This window comes from Silene latifolia, chromosome 11 (assembly GCF_048544455.1).
Source record: "Silene latifolia isolate original U9 population chromosome 11, ASM4854445v1, whole genome shotgun sequence".
Lineage (NCBI taxonomy): Eukaryota > Viridiplantae > Streptophyta > Magnoliopsida > Caryophyllales > Caryophyllaceae > Silene > Silene latifolia.
The window spans coordinates 142,553,557-142,571,109 of record NC_133536.1 but is presented as its reverse complement, the minus strand read 5'-3'; positions in this window follow the sequence as shown (position 1 = coordinate 142,571,109).

Here is a 17,553-nt window from a genome sequence, read left to right as displayed (position 1 = left end):
CAATGATGAAAGGATCCTTGCATCTTCAACAAGGTCCTTGAGGATTGTTGAAGAAAGAAAAGAAGAGAAGTGACTGCCCAGCAATCCGAGCGTCGCAGTGCCCAGGACGAGCGTCCACCCCTGCTACAGTCCGAGCGTCCCGTGCCCAAGACGCTCGTCTTTAGGCCTTGTGATCCGAGCGTCCCGAGACCAATCCGCTCGGATTCTGCTCCAGTGCCAACCGTCTCTACTGCCTAGCCGCTCGGGACGAGCGTATTCCATGAAGACTACCAAAACGGATATGCGCATCTCCTTAATTAGAGAGGAGCACTTCCTCAACTTTTCTTAAGGGTCTTGATCGTCATTTAAGCCCTTAGTAACCCTAATTTATGTACCTAATCCTTAGTATAAATACCCCATTGTACTAATTAGATTATCATGTTCTTCTTATGCATTCTTAATCTCATCTTAATCTTGTAATCAACTCTTAATTTAGCATTAATACAAATCTAATTTCTTAATCATTCCTTAATTTCTCTATTGTTCATCATTTATTTTGGGTAATTAGAAGATTGTTTGGGTTTATTTGGAGGATTGACAACCTTCCATCAATCATCAAGTACTTCTATTATTCTTTGCTTTATTATTGGGGATCATCTTTATAGGTATAATTCTCTCTTAATCCTTTTTAATTATTGTTAATCATCTTCATTTGGTCATCATGTTTTGCCTTGCTAGTATGATTGACAACCTTGTTAGCATGTTAAACTTGATAATGAGTGAGTAGTTTCCTTAACTAGGGTTAATGGGGAATTAGGGGAAACCAATATGGGGATTGATTCATTCTTAATCTAATATGTTTTCATAATTAATTTGCTTGCTTGTTGTGATTTCAACTTATGCACATGTTATGTTTGATGAAATGCGAGCCTATGAATCCTTGCATTTTTTACCCATCACTTACCTTTTCAATGAGTCCTGCTCTAAAAAGACGCTCGTCTTCCTCAGAAGACGCTCGTCCCAGCGCGTCTTTTTTTCCTGAAGCCAACTGCAGCAAAATACGCTCGTCCCGACCCCAGTCCGCTCGTCTCCCCCTCTGATTTTCAAATATAACGGGATTAAAAACTCCTCTTTCCCAATTCATTTCCTCGTTCACAATATAAACACAACTCCAAACCCTCAAAACCCTCATTCTCTCCATCAACCAACATCAAATTTCTCAACCAAAATCACCCAAATTAACCCCAAACTTCTTAAAAACACAATTAAATCACTCCTTTACCAACAACAAGTGATTAAAACACCAACATCTTCAAAGTTTGAGTCGATTTTTGGGATACAAGGCAACATTCAACTATCCTAAATCGATTTGGGTCTTATTGGAATTTGAAGAAATCAAGCTTATCTTTGGTGTTACTACATAAAGGAGCATGGCAAGAACAAAAGGTGGAAGTAAGGCACCCCCAAAGAAGAACCTTTCCAAAAGACAACAAGCTCTTCAAGCATCTAAGGCATTGGTGGTTCAAAATGCAAGGTTGGAAATTCAAGAGTCTATTCCTCTTATAGAAGCTACTACTTCTACTCCAGTTGTTGAACAACTAGATGATTATCCGGAGGTAATTTTCACTTCCGACTCTCATAGGAAGAAATTTGTTTCCCTTGCTAAGAAATCTATTTTACCCACCAAATTCATATGCCAAAAGACCTTGTCAAAATTGGGTGTCTTAGAACAAACCAAGACCTTTTTCGAGTCCATGGGATTGAGTACATTGTTTAATATGCAAGAGTTGACTTACTCATCCCTCACCTTAGAGTTATTAAGCTCTTTGAAAGTTACCAAGGTGGAGGCTCTAAGGAATATTGAATTCCGGCTCGAGAATGTTGATAGGAAATTGTCTTTTGAAGAGTTTGGTAATGTTTTTGGCCTTAGCAATGACCCGACTTACACGAAGAAACCTACCAAGTATGATCCCGCTCCCTTATGGAAGGCTATTACCGGGAGAGAGTTTACATCTTATCATGATTGTCGTACTCTTTTTGTCCATCATCCGGGCATAAGGGTATGGCACAAGGTTGTTGGGCATACTTTGATTGCTAGGAAGGGAACGAACCATTTCACCGAACTTGACTTTATTTATCTCGAGTCAACCTTGAACATTGGAAGAGAGTTCACCAAAAAGTACAACATTCTTCAACTTTTGATTGAGAGGTGGCTCAAAGTCGATCATGGCAAAGAAGGCACGGCCTTTATTGTTAATGGAGGTTTGGTAACTTATTTGGCAAAACACTTCAACCGGAACTTCAACAAGGATAGCACCTATAAACCGGTTAAGGGAGGCTATATCATTGATCTAGCCACCATGGTTCAAAAATTCAAATGGGTCGCGAATGATACTCTTGATGACAAATTTGGGTGGTTAACAAAAGATGCTAAATCCCTTCACATTGCCAAGCAAGATTTGCCGATTGAATGTTCATAGACCAAACTACCTTCTCTCACTCTCCGAGGAAGCCGAGTTTATTATTCAACACCAAGGGGAAGACATTGCCGAGCCCTCCTCCTCCATTATCACCCCACCTTACCCATTCACCTACCATGAATTTCAACCCGAAAATGTTAAGGCGGGGAATGACTACTTGACTCTCTTGATGAAATAAATGCACAAGAAAGCTTATGAGGATAGAGTCAATGCTTATAAAGCACAATATCCGCCTCTCCTACATATTGCTAGGCAAGGACTTCTTGACCCATCTTGTCCTTTGCCTAGTTGGGCGGATAAGGAAACCTTCTTTCCTAGTGCTTCTAGAGGTGATAGCTTGGGTGAAGAGAAGATGGTTGTTGTTGAGAGTGGTGCTCAAGAAGGTGAAGAAAATGAAAAGAAGAAGAAGAAGAGGGTAGTGAGGAAGAAGAAGGAAGTTCAAGTGCAAGTGATGATAATTCTGGATCTATGGAGGTTGATTCTAGTGAAGAGGTTGATGATGATGGAGATGATAGTGATGACGCCATGGGCGAAGATTGAGATTTGTCTATTTCTCTTGTTTTTCATATAATTTGCATCTTGATCATAGTTTGGAGTCCTAGCATCATCTAGAGGACTCACACCTCGGCCACATTGAGGTGTTTCTTTTATTGTTCCCACATTCAAAATCCAAAATGACAAATGTAGTTTCATGCATATCATCCTTATGCATGAACTACCCCAATTTTTGACATTATAAATAGTGTCTATTTTGGTTTGGGGAAGTTTATGCATATGCATTGGGAAATAATCTAAATTATGCTCTCCAACATAACAAAACCCCATGCATCATGTAGTATAGTTTAGTTTAGTTTGCATTTAGCTTAGAAATCATGCATTTTCATATAGATTGCATAATTTCCTATCGTATTATCCATTGAGGACAATGCCCATACTAGTGTGGGGATGGGAAATTCTAACTTGACTTTTTAAAACAAAAATGATAAAAATTTAAAAATTTTGAAAAATTTTGAAAAATACAAAAATCCAAAAATATGTTCATTTCCTTTGTAGTGTAGTCTTGTATATATTGTGTTTGTTTATCCTTTTTCACATTGATCGACTACGCCACATCCGAGACATGAGGATATTGAAGACCGCATGGTATGATCTTTCCAATCTCCTTTTTCCTCTCTATGTTAATGACTATGTGGCTTTATTTTGATTGATGCGGTATAAAACAATGTGATTATAGGATTGCATTTAGATAATTTGGCATATTAGTTGGTAAAAGCATATGCATTAGGTTGTATATATGTTAGTTGCATCATAGCATATAGTTGCATTTAGGAAAACTTTTGTGAAACCGTCTATTTGGGAAGCTTGACAAGTGTATATATGGCCCTTGTAGATACTTTTTCTTCTTAAGACTTTGCTTGTTAGAACACTTGTAAAACACCCTAGGATGTGTCATGCTAGTATCCTTTGACCCATGGATTACGGCCTAGTCAAGAATACCTTGTGGTGTGATAACTCCTTGGCTACCGTTTATTCCAAGGTGACCCTTGAAACCATGCAACCATCATTCATGTTTTACCACATTTTGTCAACAAAAGGGAATGGGCACAAAAATTGTTCAAAAATTGAGTTCAAGAAATGAAAAGAAAAGAAAAAGTTTGCAATTGCATCAAAAGAAAAGAGGAGTAACAAAAATAGACTCCTAAAGCTTCAAAAATAAGCACCCTCACTACATATGGGGTAGCTTTGAAAATGTTCAAAAGAAAATGCAAAAAGTTGAAAAATTGTCAAGTGTTGAAAATGCCAAACATCAAAAGAAATGTTCTCAAAATACCAAATGCCACAAATTGGGGGGAAAAACAACAACAAAAGCAAACTCCCACATGAAACTCAAAGTTCTATTGATCCCTTTTCCATCATATCCACTTTTGTGCATGGTAGAGAGGGAACGACCCTTCTTCTTGCCTAGGCAAGAAGGGGAATTCCGCGATCCTCCAGTGTTTCTAACACCATAGGGAGTCTACTCTTGACGAAAGCATTTAACGATTGAGGACAAAGGTACCCTAGCTTGACACAACTTGGAGGTGATTTATTGGTATCCTTCTAGGCTTAGTAGTTTGAAGAAACCGTATCTATGATGGAATGTGTACCCTTGAATTGCTTCCCCTTTAGATAATTTCCGCCACTTAGATGAGGAAAGTGGCTACTCATTTTTGTAGATGCATCCATTACTTGATCTTGTGTGCTTTAATGCTTGGATGTGTCGCCATTTTGGCAAGCCACACCTTGCCTTGCAAGAAGTCATCCTACCTCATGGTTGTCTTGTTGTGAGTTGAAGGGGCGGAGTGAGACCCGCTAATTGTCTCACATCGGCTATATTAGTAGGTTAGTTTGAATAAGGGTCCTACTTTTTGTCACCTCTTTACTCGGGACGAGCAAAGGTTCGGTTTGGGGATATTTGATGTGACTCGTATTTGAGCATATTTAGTCCCCGAATTAGCCTCGTTCCTATGCTTTTTAGTGCATAATTGGGTCATTTACTATCTTTAGTCTTTCGTTTTGCATATTCTTTGAGGTTTTGATCCCTTGGTAGGAAAGGAGTGCAAACCTTGTATTTTCATGGTAAAATGGAGCTAAATTGATCGAATTCAATGACCAAGCATCAAAGGGAAGACAATGCTAGAAGGCCTATGTAGATAATAAAGTAGATTGGGCAATGATGAAAGGATCCTTGCATCTCCAACAAGATCCTTGAGGATTGTTGAAGAAAGAAAAGAAGAGAAGTGACTGCCCAGCAATCCGAGCGTCGCAGTGCCCAGGACGAGCGTCCACCCCTGCTACAGTCCGAGCGTCCCGTGCCCAAGACGCTCGTCTTGAGGCCTTGTGATCCGAGCGTCCCGAGACCAATCCGCTCGGATTCTGCTCTAGTGCCAACCGTCTCTACTGCCTAGCCGCTCGGGACGAGCGTACTCCATGAAGACTACCAAAACGGATATGCGCATCTCTTTCGAGAGGAGCACTTCCTCAACTTTGCTTAAGGGTCTTGATCGTCATTTAAGCCCTTAGTTACCCTAATTTATGTACCTAATCCTTAGTATAAATACCCCATTGTACTAATTAGATTATCATGTTCTTCTTATGCATTCTTAATCTCATCTTAATCTTGTAATCGACTCTTAATTTAGCATTAATACAAATCTCATTTCTTAATCATTCCTTAATTTCTCTATTGTTCATCATTTATTTTGGATAATTAGAAGATTATTTGGGTTTATTTGGAGGACTGACAACCTTCCATCAATCATCAAGTACTTCTATTACTCTTTGCTTTATTATTGGGAATCATCTTTATAGGTATAATTCTGTCTTAATCCTTTTTAATTATTGTTAATCATCTTCATTTGTTCATCATGTTTTGCCTTGCTAGTATGATTGACAACCTTTTTAGCATGTTAAACTTGATAATGAGTGAGTAGTTTCCTTAACTAGGGTTAATGGGGAATTAGGGAAAACCAACATGGGGATTGATTTATGCTTAATCTAATATGTTTTCATAATTAATTTGCTTGCTTGTTGTGATTTCAACTTATGCACATGTTATGTTTGATGAAATGCGAGCCTATGAATCCTTACATTTTTTACCCATCACTTACCTTTTCAATGACACATATAAGACATAAACCAACTCGAGTCTCATTAGACCATGCATATAGTTGGATAGGGAGGATTAAGTCGACTTGTATGTGTTGTACAATCTAATCGATTCGGCTCCGGGACCCAAACCTTCCTAGGGATTGTAAGTTATACACTAACTCGATCCCATCACAATAATAATTGCTTGCATCTAATAGAGAACATGTTTGTATGATCAAATCCCATGAATCTCCTATGAACCCAAACCTTCATATTTTTTTTTCATTATTACAAAACGGGGTATTTATAGTAGTGCATTACTAGGTTAAGTAAGGATAAATTAGTAAGTAACAATGCCAAGTTCTAAATTAGGGAAATACAAGTCTCTTCAAAGAGATGAGCATATCGTGCTAGAGTCATCATTATCCGCTCGGACCAAGGAGGGAGACGCTCGGACTGTGGGTTGCGGCAACGAGCGGTTGATGGTCGGGACGCTCGGATGAAGAGATGGGAAGACGAGCGTCGCCTGCTCGGGACGCTCGGATTCTGGGCAGGGGAGACGAGCGTCTTCTTTGTAGTCCGCTCGGATTGTTCCTCAGAATGGTCCTTGCTTTTCCTTCTCTTGCATGCTCTTTATTCTTGTATTGTCGGTCTTCGTTCTTGCCTGCTCTTTTACACTAGTTCACCCATTATCATCAATAAGCTTCCAAACATGCACGGGAGGCGGGAATTTCCGCCTAATTGTCTTCTTTCCTACAAAACATACGAAATGCACTAGGAAAGCAAAATAGAAAGTATTTGACGGATAAAATGGCTATGGAATGTTATAATAGTATGCAAAATAGGCTCAATTAGGGGACTAAATGTGCGCAATTATGAGTCACATCAAATATCCACAAACCGAACCTTTACTCGTCCCGAGTAAAGAGGTGACTAAAACTAGACCTTTATTTAAAATATCCTACTAATATAACCGATATGAGACAATTAGCGGGTCTCACTCCGCCCATTCATCTCACATTCATGGACAATGTTGGAGATTGGTGGGGAGTAGCCACTTGGGCTTCTTTCATTTGGGCAATTTGATTTGCCAACTCCTCACCATGGGTAACAATGCTTTGAAGAACATTGTCTCTATTTTGTCTCTCCTCTAGCACTTGTTTGAAAAAAATTTGTTGATCTCCCATCAATTGGAGGATCATGCTTTTAATGAGTTCATCTTCTTGTTGTGGGTAGGTGAAAAAGTGATTGTATTGTGGCAATTGAAATTCATTATGAAGTGGGTATTGGATGTGGTGATTTTGGTGGGAAAAACTGGGGACATGGAAACAACTACAAACATGGAAAGTACAACAAAACAGTAAAAACGACCCTTGAGGAACAAGTTCCTCAAGGATAGAGCAAAATTAAATTAGACAAACAAGTAAGAACTTAATCACATAACACCGTCCCCGGTAACGGCGCCATTTTGACGGGTGAGATTGTCGTCGTGTCTCCCAATCAAACACATTTATATTCTCAACAAAAAACTAGTTAGTGGTTAAGTCGAGGTCGATCCATGGGACGGTGTGTTTTGGGTTCTAAGTCTATCTATCTCAATTTATGCTAGTGTCACAATTGATTTGGGTTTGTAGTTGGTGAGTCTAGACTAATGTAAGCAATAAAGTAAAATAAGCAATAAAGGTATAGACAAATAATAAAGGATACTAGGATGTCATGGGATCATAGGGGATTCATGGGAGTTAATCATACAAACATGTTCTCAATTATATAGCAAGCATTTATTGTTGTGATGGGATCGAGTTGGTGTATATCTTACAATCCCTAAGAAGGTTTGGGTCCGAGCCGAATCGATTAGATTTTATAACACCTACAAGTCGACTTAGTCCTTCCTATTCAACTATAAGCATGGTCTAATGAGACTCGAGTTGTTTTATGTCTTACAAGTCTCATTGAAAATATAAGTGATGGGTAAAAATGCAAGGATTCATAGGCTTAGCATTTTATCAAACATAACATGTGCATAAGTTGAAATCACGCCAAGCAAGCAAATTAATTATGAAAAAACATATTAGATTAAGCATGAATCATTCCCCATGTTGATTTCTCTTAATTACCCACTAATCCTAGCTAAGGAAACTACTCACTCATGATCAAGTTTAACATGTTAATAAGGTTGTCAATCATACTAACAAAGCCAAACATGATGAACAAGAAAGAAAGATTAACAATAATTAAAGCAAGAGCAAAAGAGATTATACCTATGAAGATGATTCCAAATAATAAAGCAAAGAATAAAAGAAGAAAACTTGATTGATTGATGAAGAGTTGTCAATTCTCCAATAATAACCCAATAATCTTCAATTACCCAATAATAATAAACTTGAACAATAATTAAGGAAAGATTAATGTCTAATTTTGTGGAATGATTAAGATTAGTTTATTCTAATCTACTCCTAATCTAATCTAATATAATTTCCTACTATGGGAACCTCCTTCATATTTTTCTTTAATTATTACAAAATGGGGTATTTATAGTAGTGCATTACTAGGTTAAGTAAGGATAAATTAGTAATTAACAATGCCAAGTTCTAAATTAGGGAAATGCAAGTCTCTTCAAAGATATGAGCATATCGTGCTAGAGTCATCATTATCCGCTCGGACCAAGGAGGGAGACGCTCGGACTGTGGGTTGCGGCGACGAGCGGTTGATGGTCGGGACGCTCGGATGAAGAGACGGGAAGACGAGCGTCGCCTGCTCGGGACGCTCGGATTCTGGGCAGGGGAGACGAGCGTCTTCTTTGTAGTCCGCCCGGATTGTTCCTCAGAATGGTCCTTGCTTTTCCTTCTCTTGCATGCTCTTTATTCTTGTATTGTCGGTCTTCGTTCTTGCCTCCTCTTTTACACTAGTTCACCCATTATCATCAATAAGCTTCCAAACATGCACGGGAGGCGGGAATTTCCGACTAATTATCTTCTTTCCTACAAAACATACGAAATGCACTAGGAAAGCAAAATAGAAAGCATTTGACGGATAAAATGGCTATGGAATGTTATAATAGTATGCAAAATAGGCTCAATTAGGGGACTAAATATGCGCAATTATGAGTCACATCAAATATCCCCAAACCGAACCTTTACTCGTCCCGAGTAAAGAGGTGACTAAAACTAGACCTTTATTTAAAATATCCTACTAATATAACCGATAAGAGACAATTAGCGGGTCTCACTCCGCCCATTCAACTCACATTCATGGACAATGTTGGAGATTGGTGGGGAGTAGCCACTTGGGCTTCCTTCATTTGGGCAATTTGATTTGCCAACTCCTCACCATGGGTAACAATGCTTTGAAGAACATTGTCTCTATTTTGGCTCTCCTCTAGCACTTGTTTGAAAAAGTTTTGTTGATCTCCCATCAATTGGAGGATCATGCTTTTAATAGGTTCATCTTCTTGTTGTGGGTAGGTGAAAAAGTGATTGTATTGTGTCAATTGAAATTCATTATGAAGTGGGTATTGGATGTGGTGATTTTGGTGGGAAAAACTGGGGACATGGAAACAACTACAAACATGGAAACTACAACAAAACAGTAAAAAACGACCCTTGAGGAACAAGTTCCTCAAGGATAGAGCAAAATTAAAATAGACAAACAAGTAAGAACTTAATCACATAACACCGTCCCCGGTAACGGCGCCATTTTGACGGGTGAGATTGTCGTCGTGTCTCCCAATCAAACACATTTATATTCTCAACAAAAAACTAGTTAGTGGTTAAGTCGAGGTCGATCCATGGGACGGTGTGTTTTGGGTTCTAAGTCTATCTATCTCAATTTATGCTAGTGTCACAATTGATTTGGGTTTGTAGTTGGTGAGTCTAGACTAATATAAGCAATAAAGTAAAATAAGCAATAAAGGTATAGACAAATAATAAAGGATACTAGGATGTCATGGGATCATAGGGGATTCATGGGAATTGATCATACAAACATGTTCTCAATTATATAGCAAGCATTTATTGTTATGATGGGATCGAGTTGGTGTATATCTTACAATCCCTAAGAAGGTTTGGGTCCCGGAGCCGAATGGATTAGATTGTACAACACCTACAAGTCGACTTAGTCCTTCCTATTCAACTATATGCATGGTCTAATGAGACTCGAGTTGGTTTATGTCTTACAAGTCTCATTGAAAAGATAAGTGATGGGTAAAAATGCAAGGATTCATAGGCTTAACATTTTATCAAACATAACATGTGCATAAGTTGAAATCACGCCAAGCAAGCAAATTAATTATGAAAAAACATATTAGATTAAGCATGAATCATTCCCCATGTTGATTTCCCTTAATTACCCACTAATCCTAGCTAAGGAAACTACTCACTCATGAACAAGTTTAACATGTTAATAAGGTTGTCAATCATACTAACAAAGCCAAACATGATGAACAAGAAAGAAAGATTAACAATAATTAAAGCAATAGCAAAAGAGATTATACCTATGAAGATGATTCCAAATAATAAAGCAAAGAATAAAAGAAGAAAACTTGATTGATTGATGAAGAGTTGTCAATTCTCCAATAATAACCCAATAATCTTCAATTACCCAATAATAATAAACTTGAACAATAATTAAGGAAAGATTAATGTGTAATTTTGTGGAATGATTAAGATTAGTTTATTCTAATCTACTCCTAATCTAATCTAATATAATTTCCTACTATGGGAACCTCCTTCATATTTTTCTTTCATTATTACAAAATGGGGTATTTATAGTAGTGCATTACTAGGTTAAGTAAGGATAAATTAGTAATTAACAATCCCAAGTTCTAAATTAGGGAAATGCAAGTCTCTTCAAAGAGATGAGCATATCGTGCTAGAGTCATCATTATCCGCTCGGACCAAGGAGGGAGACGCTCGGACTGTGGGTTGCGGCGACGAGCGGTTGATGGTCGGGACGCTCGGATGAAGAGACGGGAAGACGAGCGTCGCCTGCTCGGGACGCTCGGATTCTGGGCAGGGGAGACGAGCATCTTCTTTGTAGTCCGCTCGGATTGTTCCTCAGAATGGTCCTTGCTTTTCCTTCTCTTGCATGCTTTTTATTCTTGTATTGTCGGTCTTCTTTCTTGCCTCCTCTTTTACACTAGTTCACCCATTATCATCAATAAGCTTCCAAACATGCACGGGAGACGGGAATTTCCGCCTAATTGTCTTCTTTCCTACAAAACATACGAAATGCACTAGGAAAGCAAAATAGAAAGCATTTGACGGATAAAATGGCTATGGAATGTTATAATAGTATGCAAAATAGGCTCAATTAGGGGACTAAATGTGCGCAATTATGAATCACATCACCTAGCAAAGGAAATTTAGCTACGCATATTTAAATCTATGATAAAAATAGAAAATATGACGATTGATTAAAAGATGATAAGCAATTGACAAGAATAAATAAGCATGAAATAAACGAGATTAAAAGAGAAAAAAGAAGACAAGAAGAAGGTATAAAGGAAGAACAAGAGTAAATTGGATTACCGAATGAAAGGAAAAGAAAGATTACAAGTTTTCAGATCCCAAAAGTCTAGCTAGAGCAAAAGAAACGTAAAGGGAAGTTTTTACAGTAATAAAAGATAACCTAATAATGTTTACTAAGTCCCTCTTAAATAATAAGAGGAGTAAATTATTAATCAATAAACTAATGGGCTGAAATTATAGAGCAGATTTCGACCTAACTGGAGATAAGTCGATCGACCAATAGAAACAGTCGATCGAATTTTTTTCGTCGCGCAGTTCCTACAATGCGCACTGAACTTCAAACGGCCGCCATTTCTTCGTTACTTGGGCAAACAGAGCGTTTTTGATGGCGTTGGAAAGCTAACAGGACAAGCTTTCATTTCCATTTTGAATAACTTTATTATCATTTGTACAACTCGAGTTATGACTCTTCAAAGTAGGCACTAGTAATGTGAAGCTTTTTTGTTGATCGATAAGCTTCCTTACTTCACTAAGGAATCCAAAAAGATGGTTTCCAAGCTCATTTCGTACCAAGGCCAACATTTCAAGCTTTAGTGACGAGTTTTAGCTTATTTACACATACTCGTGTTGGAATATGTGTCCTCCGACAATAATGCGATCACAACTGTTGATCATAATGATCACATGTTTAAATCTCATTTTAAGAATACATGTGGGATGTAATATTTTACAGTTAACTGGTCCACACATATCGGTAATGCTTGGCTGACTAGAGTTTGACATTACTGTCGTGCGACGGTGGTGATCAGTTGATCCCCTTAGGTCATACCTAAAGGGTAACGCTCTTAATTGAATGTTTAATTGATCGTATGACGATACGAGTTAATTAAATTACTTAAAATTGACGGACGATTTTGGAAGTAATATTTACGTGTCTCATTGTAATTTGATTAAATAAGATACGGTCTAAGTAATCGAATTGTTTTATTACTTAGATGAAATTATTGTTTACGGAAACAATTGAAACGGAATGAATAATTTATTATAAATGCAAGATGTTGTGATTTATAAATTGGTAAACCATTTTTGGTACAAGTAATTGTGAATTACTATGTTAATTTTTATAAGTGACATATTTTATTAATATGTTGATTTTTAATGGTTAAAAATACATTTTATAAATCAGATGTCATGAAATGTGTCACATGTGACATATTGACAAAATCACAAATAAAATGGACTCATCCATTTTATGTATGTGTACCAAAATGGATGGAGTATTTAGGATGAAATTGTGTTGATTATTTATAAGTGGAAAACATAATGATAATGCCTACATATAGCTTTGCATACATAGCTTTCTCTTGGGAAGAAAAGGTGAGCATGCATTGGGTTATCTCCTCTCCCCATTTTCGGTTTTCCCATAAGAAAAGAGCAAAATATTTTTGCTTATTATTCACTCACACACTACATGCAAAAGCTAGTGTGTATTATTCATTCACCATCAAAAATATAGAGTTTTTAGAGAGATAAAAATTCTTCTTTCTTCTCCTTCTCTTAACCGAAATTAAGAGACCTAAATAATTATTTTGGGTCAATTTTATTCAAATTAATATTCTTCTAGTATCAATAATATTAATTTTAATAAGAGATTACCTTGGGTATTATTCCTTGGGAGGGATTCTATACTTGAATCCTTTGTTCATCCATTATTTGGAATGCTCAAGAACTAACAAGAAGGAGATCTTGTTGGTGCCCTTTTAATCCGAAAATCATATGGTGACAAAACGATTTCTTCTCTATATTCACTTATGTTTGCATGCATAAGATTTGTATTTAATTTTATGACTAAATTAATTCATCACATATATGAATATGTTAAGAAATGAGATATAGATTTCTAACAATCGGTATCAAGAGCCTTAGGTTGTTTGCATGCAAATCGGTTATAGTTTTTCCGAGTTATACGATTAACATATAAAACTCATAAATTTGTGTTTATTATGATATATCACGAAATAAATTTTGCATGTTAAAGTTTCTGATCCTAAAATGAATTTAGGATATTTTGGTTAATTTATGGATTTTTATTGTTCATTTTATATTATAATGGCATTAAAAAGGTGATTTTATGATAAAAATGTCATTTTCGGACTAAAATTAGCTAAACTTCGAATTTTTCAGTGGTTTTTGGATATGTTTTCACATATATTATTTTTAGATGACCTGTAAATGTTCATAATTTTTGGAGTTCTTATACTCGAAATATGGATTTTTCATGATAAAAATCGAATTTAAATGAAAAATGGGGTTAATATGAGATAAATTTCGAATTTGGTCATAAAACTTTAGTATGTTGTCACATGCAATTTTACAAGATGTGTGTAAAATAATTGGCTATAATGAAGTCCTTATGCATGATTTATGAATTTTTGATGAAAAATAACATAAATAGTGACTTAATTAGTAAATAATTGCTAAAACATACTTCATGACTAAGGAAAAATGTCACATATTGCATTTTATTGCCTATTTCAGATCTAAAATTGAAAAGTTGATAAATATAATTTTTATCATGTTTTTATGATTATATTTGATAAATCCGATAAACCGCAACAATGTTTTTCCAGATAAATTTTTGAAATTTTAATCTAAGTTTTTGAACATTATGCGTGTCATGGTATTTTTCCAGAATGTTCATGAGTTTAAATTTTAAATTTTGAATTTATTTGAAATTTTTATGATTTATTTGGAGTTTATGGCATTTTATTGTAATTTTGAGTCCATTAATGAACAAATTTTAAGAAATAAAAGTTAATTATTGTAAATATGTTAGTGAAGACTAATTTTGAGTCCTAAGTTGGTTAGGTTAATTAACTTGTGCATAAATATGATTTTATGTAATTTATTGTGATTTTAAAAGGTTGAATCACGCAAATCCGTAAAAACCGATTAATATACGATATTGGCTCCTTAAAGGCGATTTAGCATAAAATTGGGCATGTTCATACATATTATAATGCTGCATTTTATTTATGATTGTCATAATTTTATTTTATGTATTTTTTGAATTATGTAATTTTACTTAGTATGGCCTTAGTTTTAATTGGTATTACCCAAAATGTATGGGAATATCGATTCGGTTGTAATTTATTGTGATCTCGTATCACCGTTTTGTAATTTAATAGATTTATTTTATTTTAATTACAAATGTATAATAGGAAATTATGTAATTTGTTATGTAATTTATTTATTTCGGAGTTCCTTGAAGACGGTGTCACTCAAGGAAGACGATTCATAAAGATGGTGTTACCTCGATATGCGTGCCAAAACCGAAGTTCAAGGGACCAATGGATTTGGTTTCCGAATATGTAATAGTTAATTAGATTTTCTATTTTAGGAAGGTCATACTAGGATTTAATTTATGCTATGCATTTTATTTATATGTTGCATGCATCGCTAAATCGCCATAACTAAAACATGCATTGTCATTTTAATCGAGTTTATCGACCGTGTCAATTAGAATTATCGTAGTTCACCGCTTTAGTTCACTTAAAACGTGATAGATAATAAATTGACATGACCTCTCGCTAAAATAAACAATTGAGACTTAGCCTTACCAAAAAGTAGAAACCATGAAAACTTATTTCGCGAGGGAGTGCACTCGGCCACCCCGGGGTACAAACCTTGTTACGTAGGGGAAGTGGGTGATAAATGTCTAATCCACCGAATTCATGTTGATGAGGGTTTCATCGGCTACCCCGTGCCCAAGTTAATGTGAATTTGGAACATAGACACATTTATTCGAAATTTGGGTTGAACTCAACAAAAGTGATTGATAAGGGTTTCATCGGCTACCCCGTGCCCTTGTCGGATGTGTTTTGGGCTAAAGATAAATGTTAATGTAATTTTATCGACCGAGAGTTCTAAAAGTAGAATCGATTAAAGAGTTAATCCACCGAGTTATATTGATAAGGGTTTCATCGGCTACCCCGTGCCCAAGTTAATATGAATTTGGATCTCGGAATCATTTATCATAGTTGGGTAGAGGTCACTATGTAAATGCTTTACTTGTTATTTACAAGTATTAATAAAACAATATATGTTATGTTTTCCACTATTCAGTTATCATATTGTTCTATTTCTTTCCCACAATTCATATACGATATCATTTCGTTTTTAATTCAAATCTCCATTAAAACATCGTAACAAAAGACAAATATGAATTTTTCCTTCTAAAAACCTCGAATTATACATTGTAAGGATCTCTTGTGAAGATTATAGATGGAAGTTATTTGTAATCAAAAGGGTTTTTGATTCTTGACTAACATATTTACTTACAATTGTTTCTCATATGCTTAATTGAGTTAAGTACTTTAAAACGTTAAATCATTTTGGTAACTAGATTTGTTGGAAATCAAAATTGACCAAAATACCGCAACCACTTCAATGAAAGTTTTAAGACTAAACGAACGAATGAAGAGTAGTCTTCATGAAATTAAATTTTGCTTCTCTAAGCAAAGACTCATTGAAATGAGTGGGTGCATTCTCTTAAACTGTTAAGAAAAGGACGAGGTTCAAGAAGTAAAGATTAGAATGGAATTGATACATGGTAATGTTAAAAGTTAAGTTATTGAGAATAACGATACTAAACCTATCAATCCCGACTGATAAAGTTTCCATTGTCTTAAATATTGGACACTAGAAAGGAAACTACCCCAAATTATTGAAAGAATTAGCAAATTAGTTGTGGGACATCTAATGAGACTTTCTTCTTTAAATATTTATTTGATTGACATAAATTTTGCTAGTACTACTTCGTCAATATTAGAAACCGATGGTGGTTTTCATCGTTGTATTTGATACATAGGATGATTAGAATATGACGACTAGCAACAATGAAGATAAGAGATAGAGTCATTATATACTAAATCTAGTTTTTGGGTTTAGAGTTGTACTTAATTGTGACTATTAAGTGCATAAACTCTAAATAAGAATATAAACTTGTTAAGATACAAAAGACGTTTCACTTTTGTGACCCTATACACCATGATTTGATGTATGGCTAGCCCATTATCAAGGTGATTATATTCTAAACCAAACTAGAATGATATATCATGAAGATGATGCAAGACTCAAATTGGTAACCCAAGATTAAACCTTAGTTTCTGGAATGATGAACGCAAAGAGTTATCGAGTACTCTTGAAACCATTAGATCTTATGGTATATGCGTATCTTGTATTCAAAGCAAGATGTCTCGTGCCTTTTTTGGTTGAAAAGGAGATCGAGGTTGTAAATCATTGATCCAAAATAGGTTGATCATTTACTTTTACCAACGATTTAAGTTGACGCTAATGTGTTCACTTAATAAGGTAAATAGAGAAATCTTTGAAGAAGTTTAAAGAATTCAAGGAATCACGATTTAGTCGTGATGAGATTATCAAAGTGAAGACTTTGATATAAGCCAAATGAAATGTGATATAGTATCACAAGTTAATCTCTCTCAACACACATTATGGGATAATGTGTGGTTGTATAAGAAATAAAACGCTATTCGATATGGTTTGAACTTCGATCAAGTTACTTTGAGTTACTTGATCCTTTTGGGGATTTTATAATTTTGTCTAAATTATTTTTCCACTAAATCTAAAACGAATCATATGAGAAATGAAATGGTAGGGTACCATGTTTGTAAGTTTTTTCAAAAGAAACAAATGCTCATTTTTCTTACTATAATCACGAGTACAACGGGATTGTGGCTCGTGAAGCTGTCTTTCTAAAATACAAGTTTATTTCTAGAAGACAGAGTGGGAGAAAATATTCAAGAGCCACAAATTGTATTGTGTCAAAGGATGATTATGTTACAAGAAACTGGTCTTTCTTGGCTACATGAGACGTTTTGTGTAAAACGTTGTTTCTTCAAAACCTAGGAAGTTAAAGTCGTCACTTGTTGAAGATGATGAATTCATGTTACTTTTAAGAAAGTAAAGAGCTT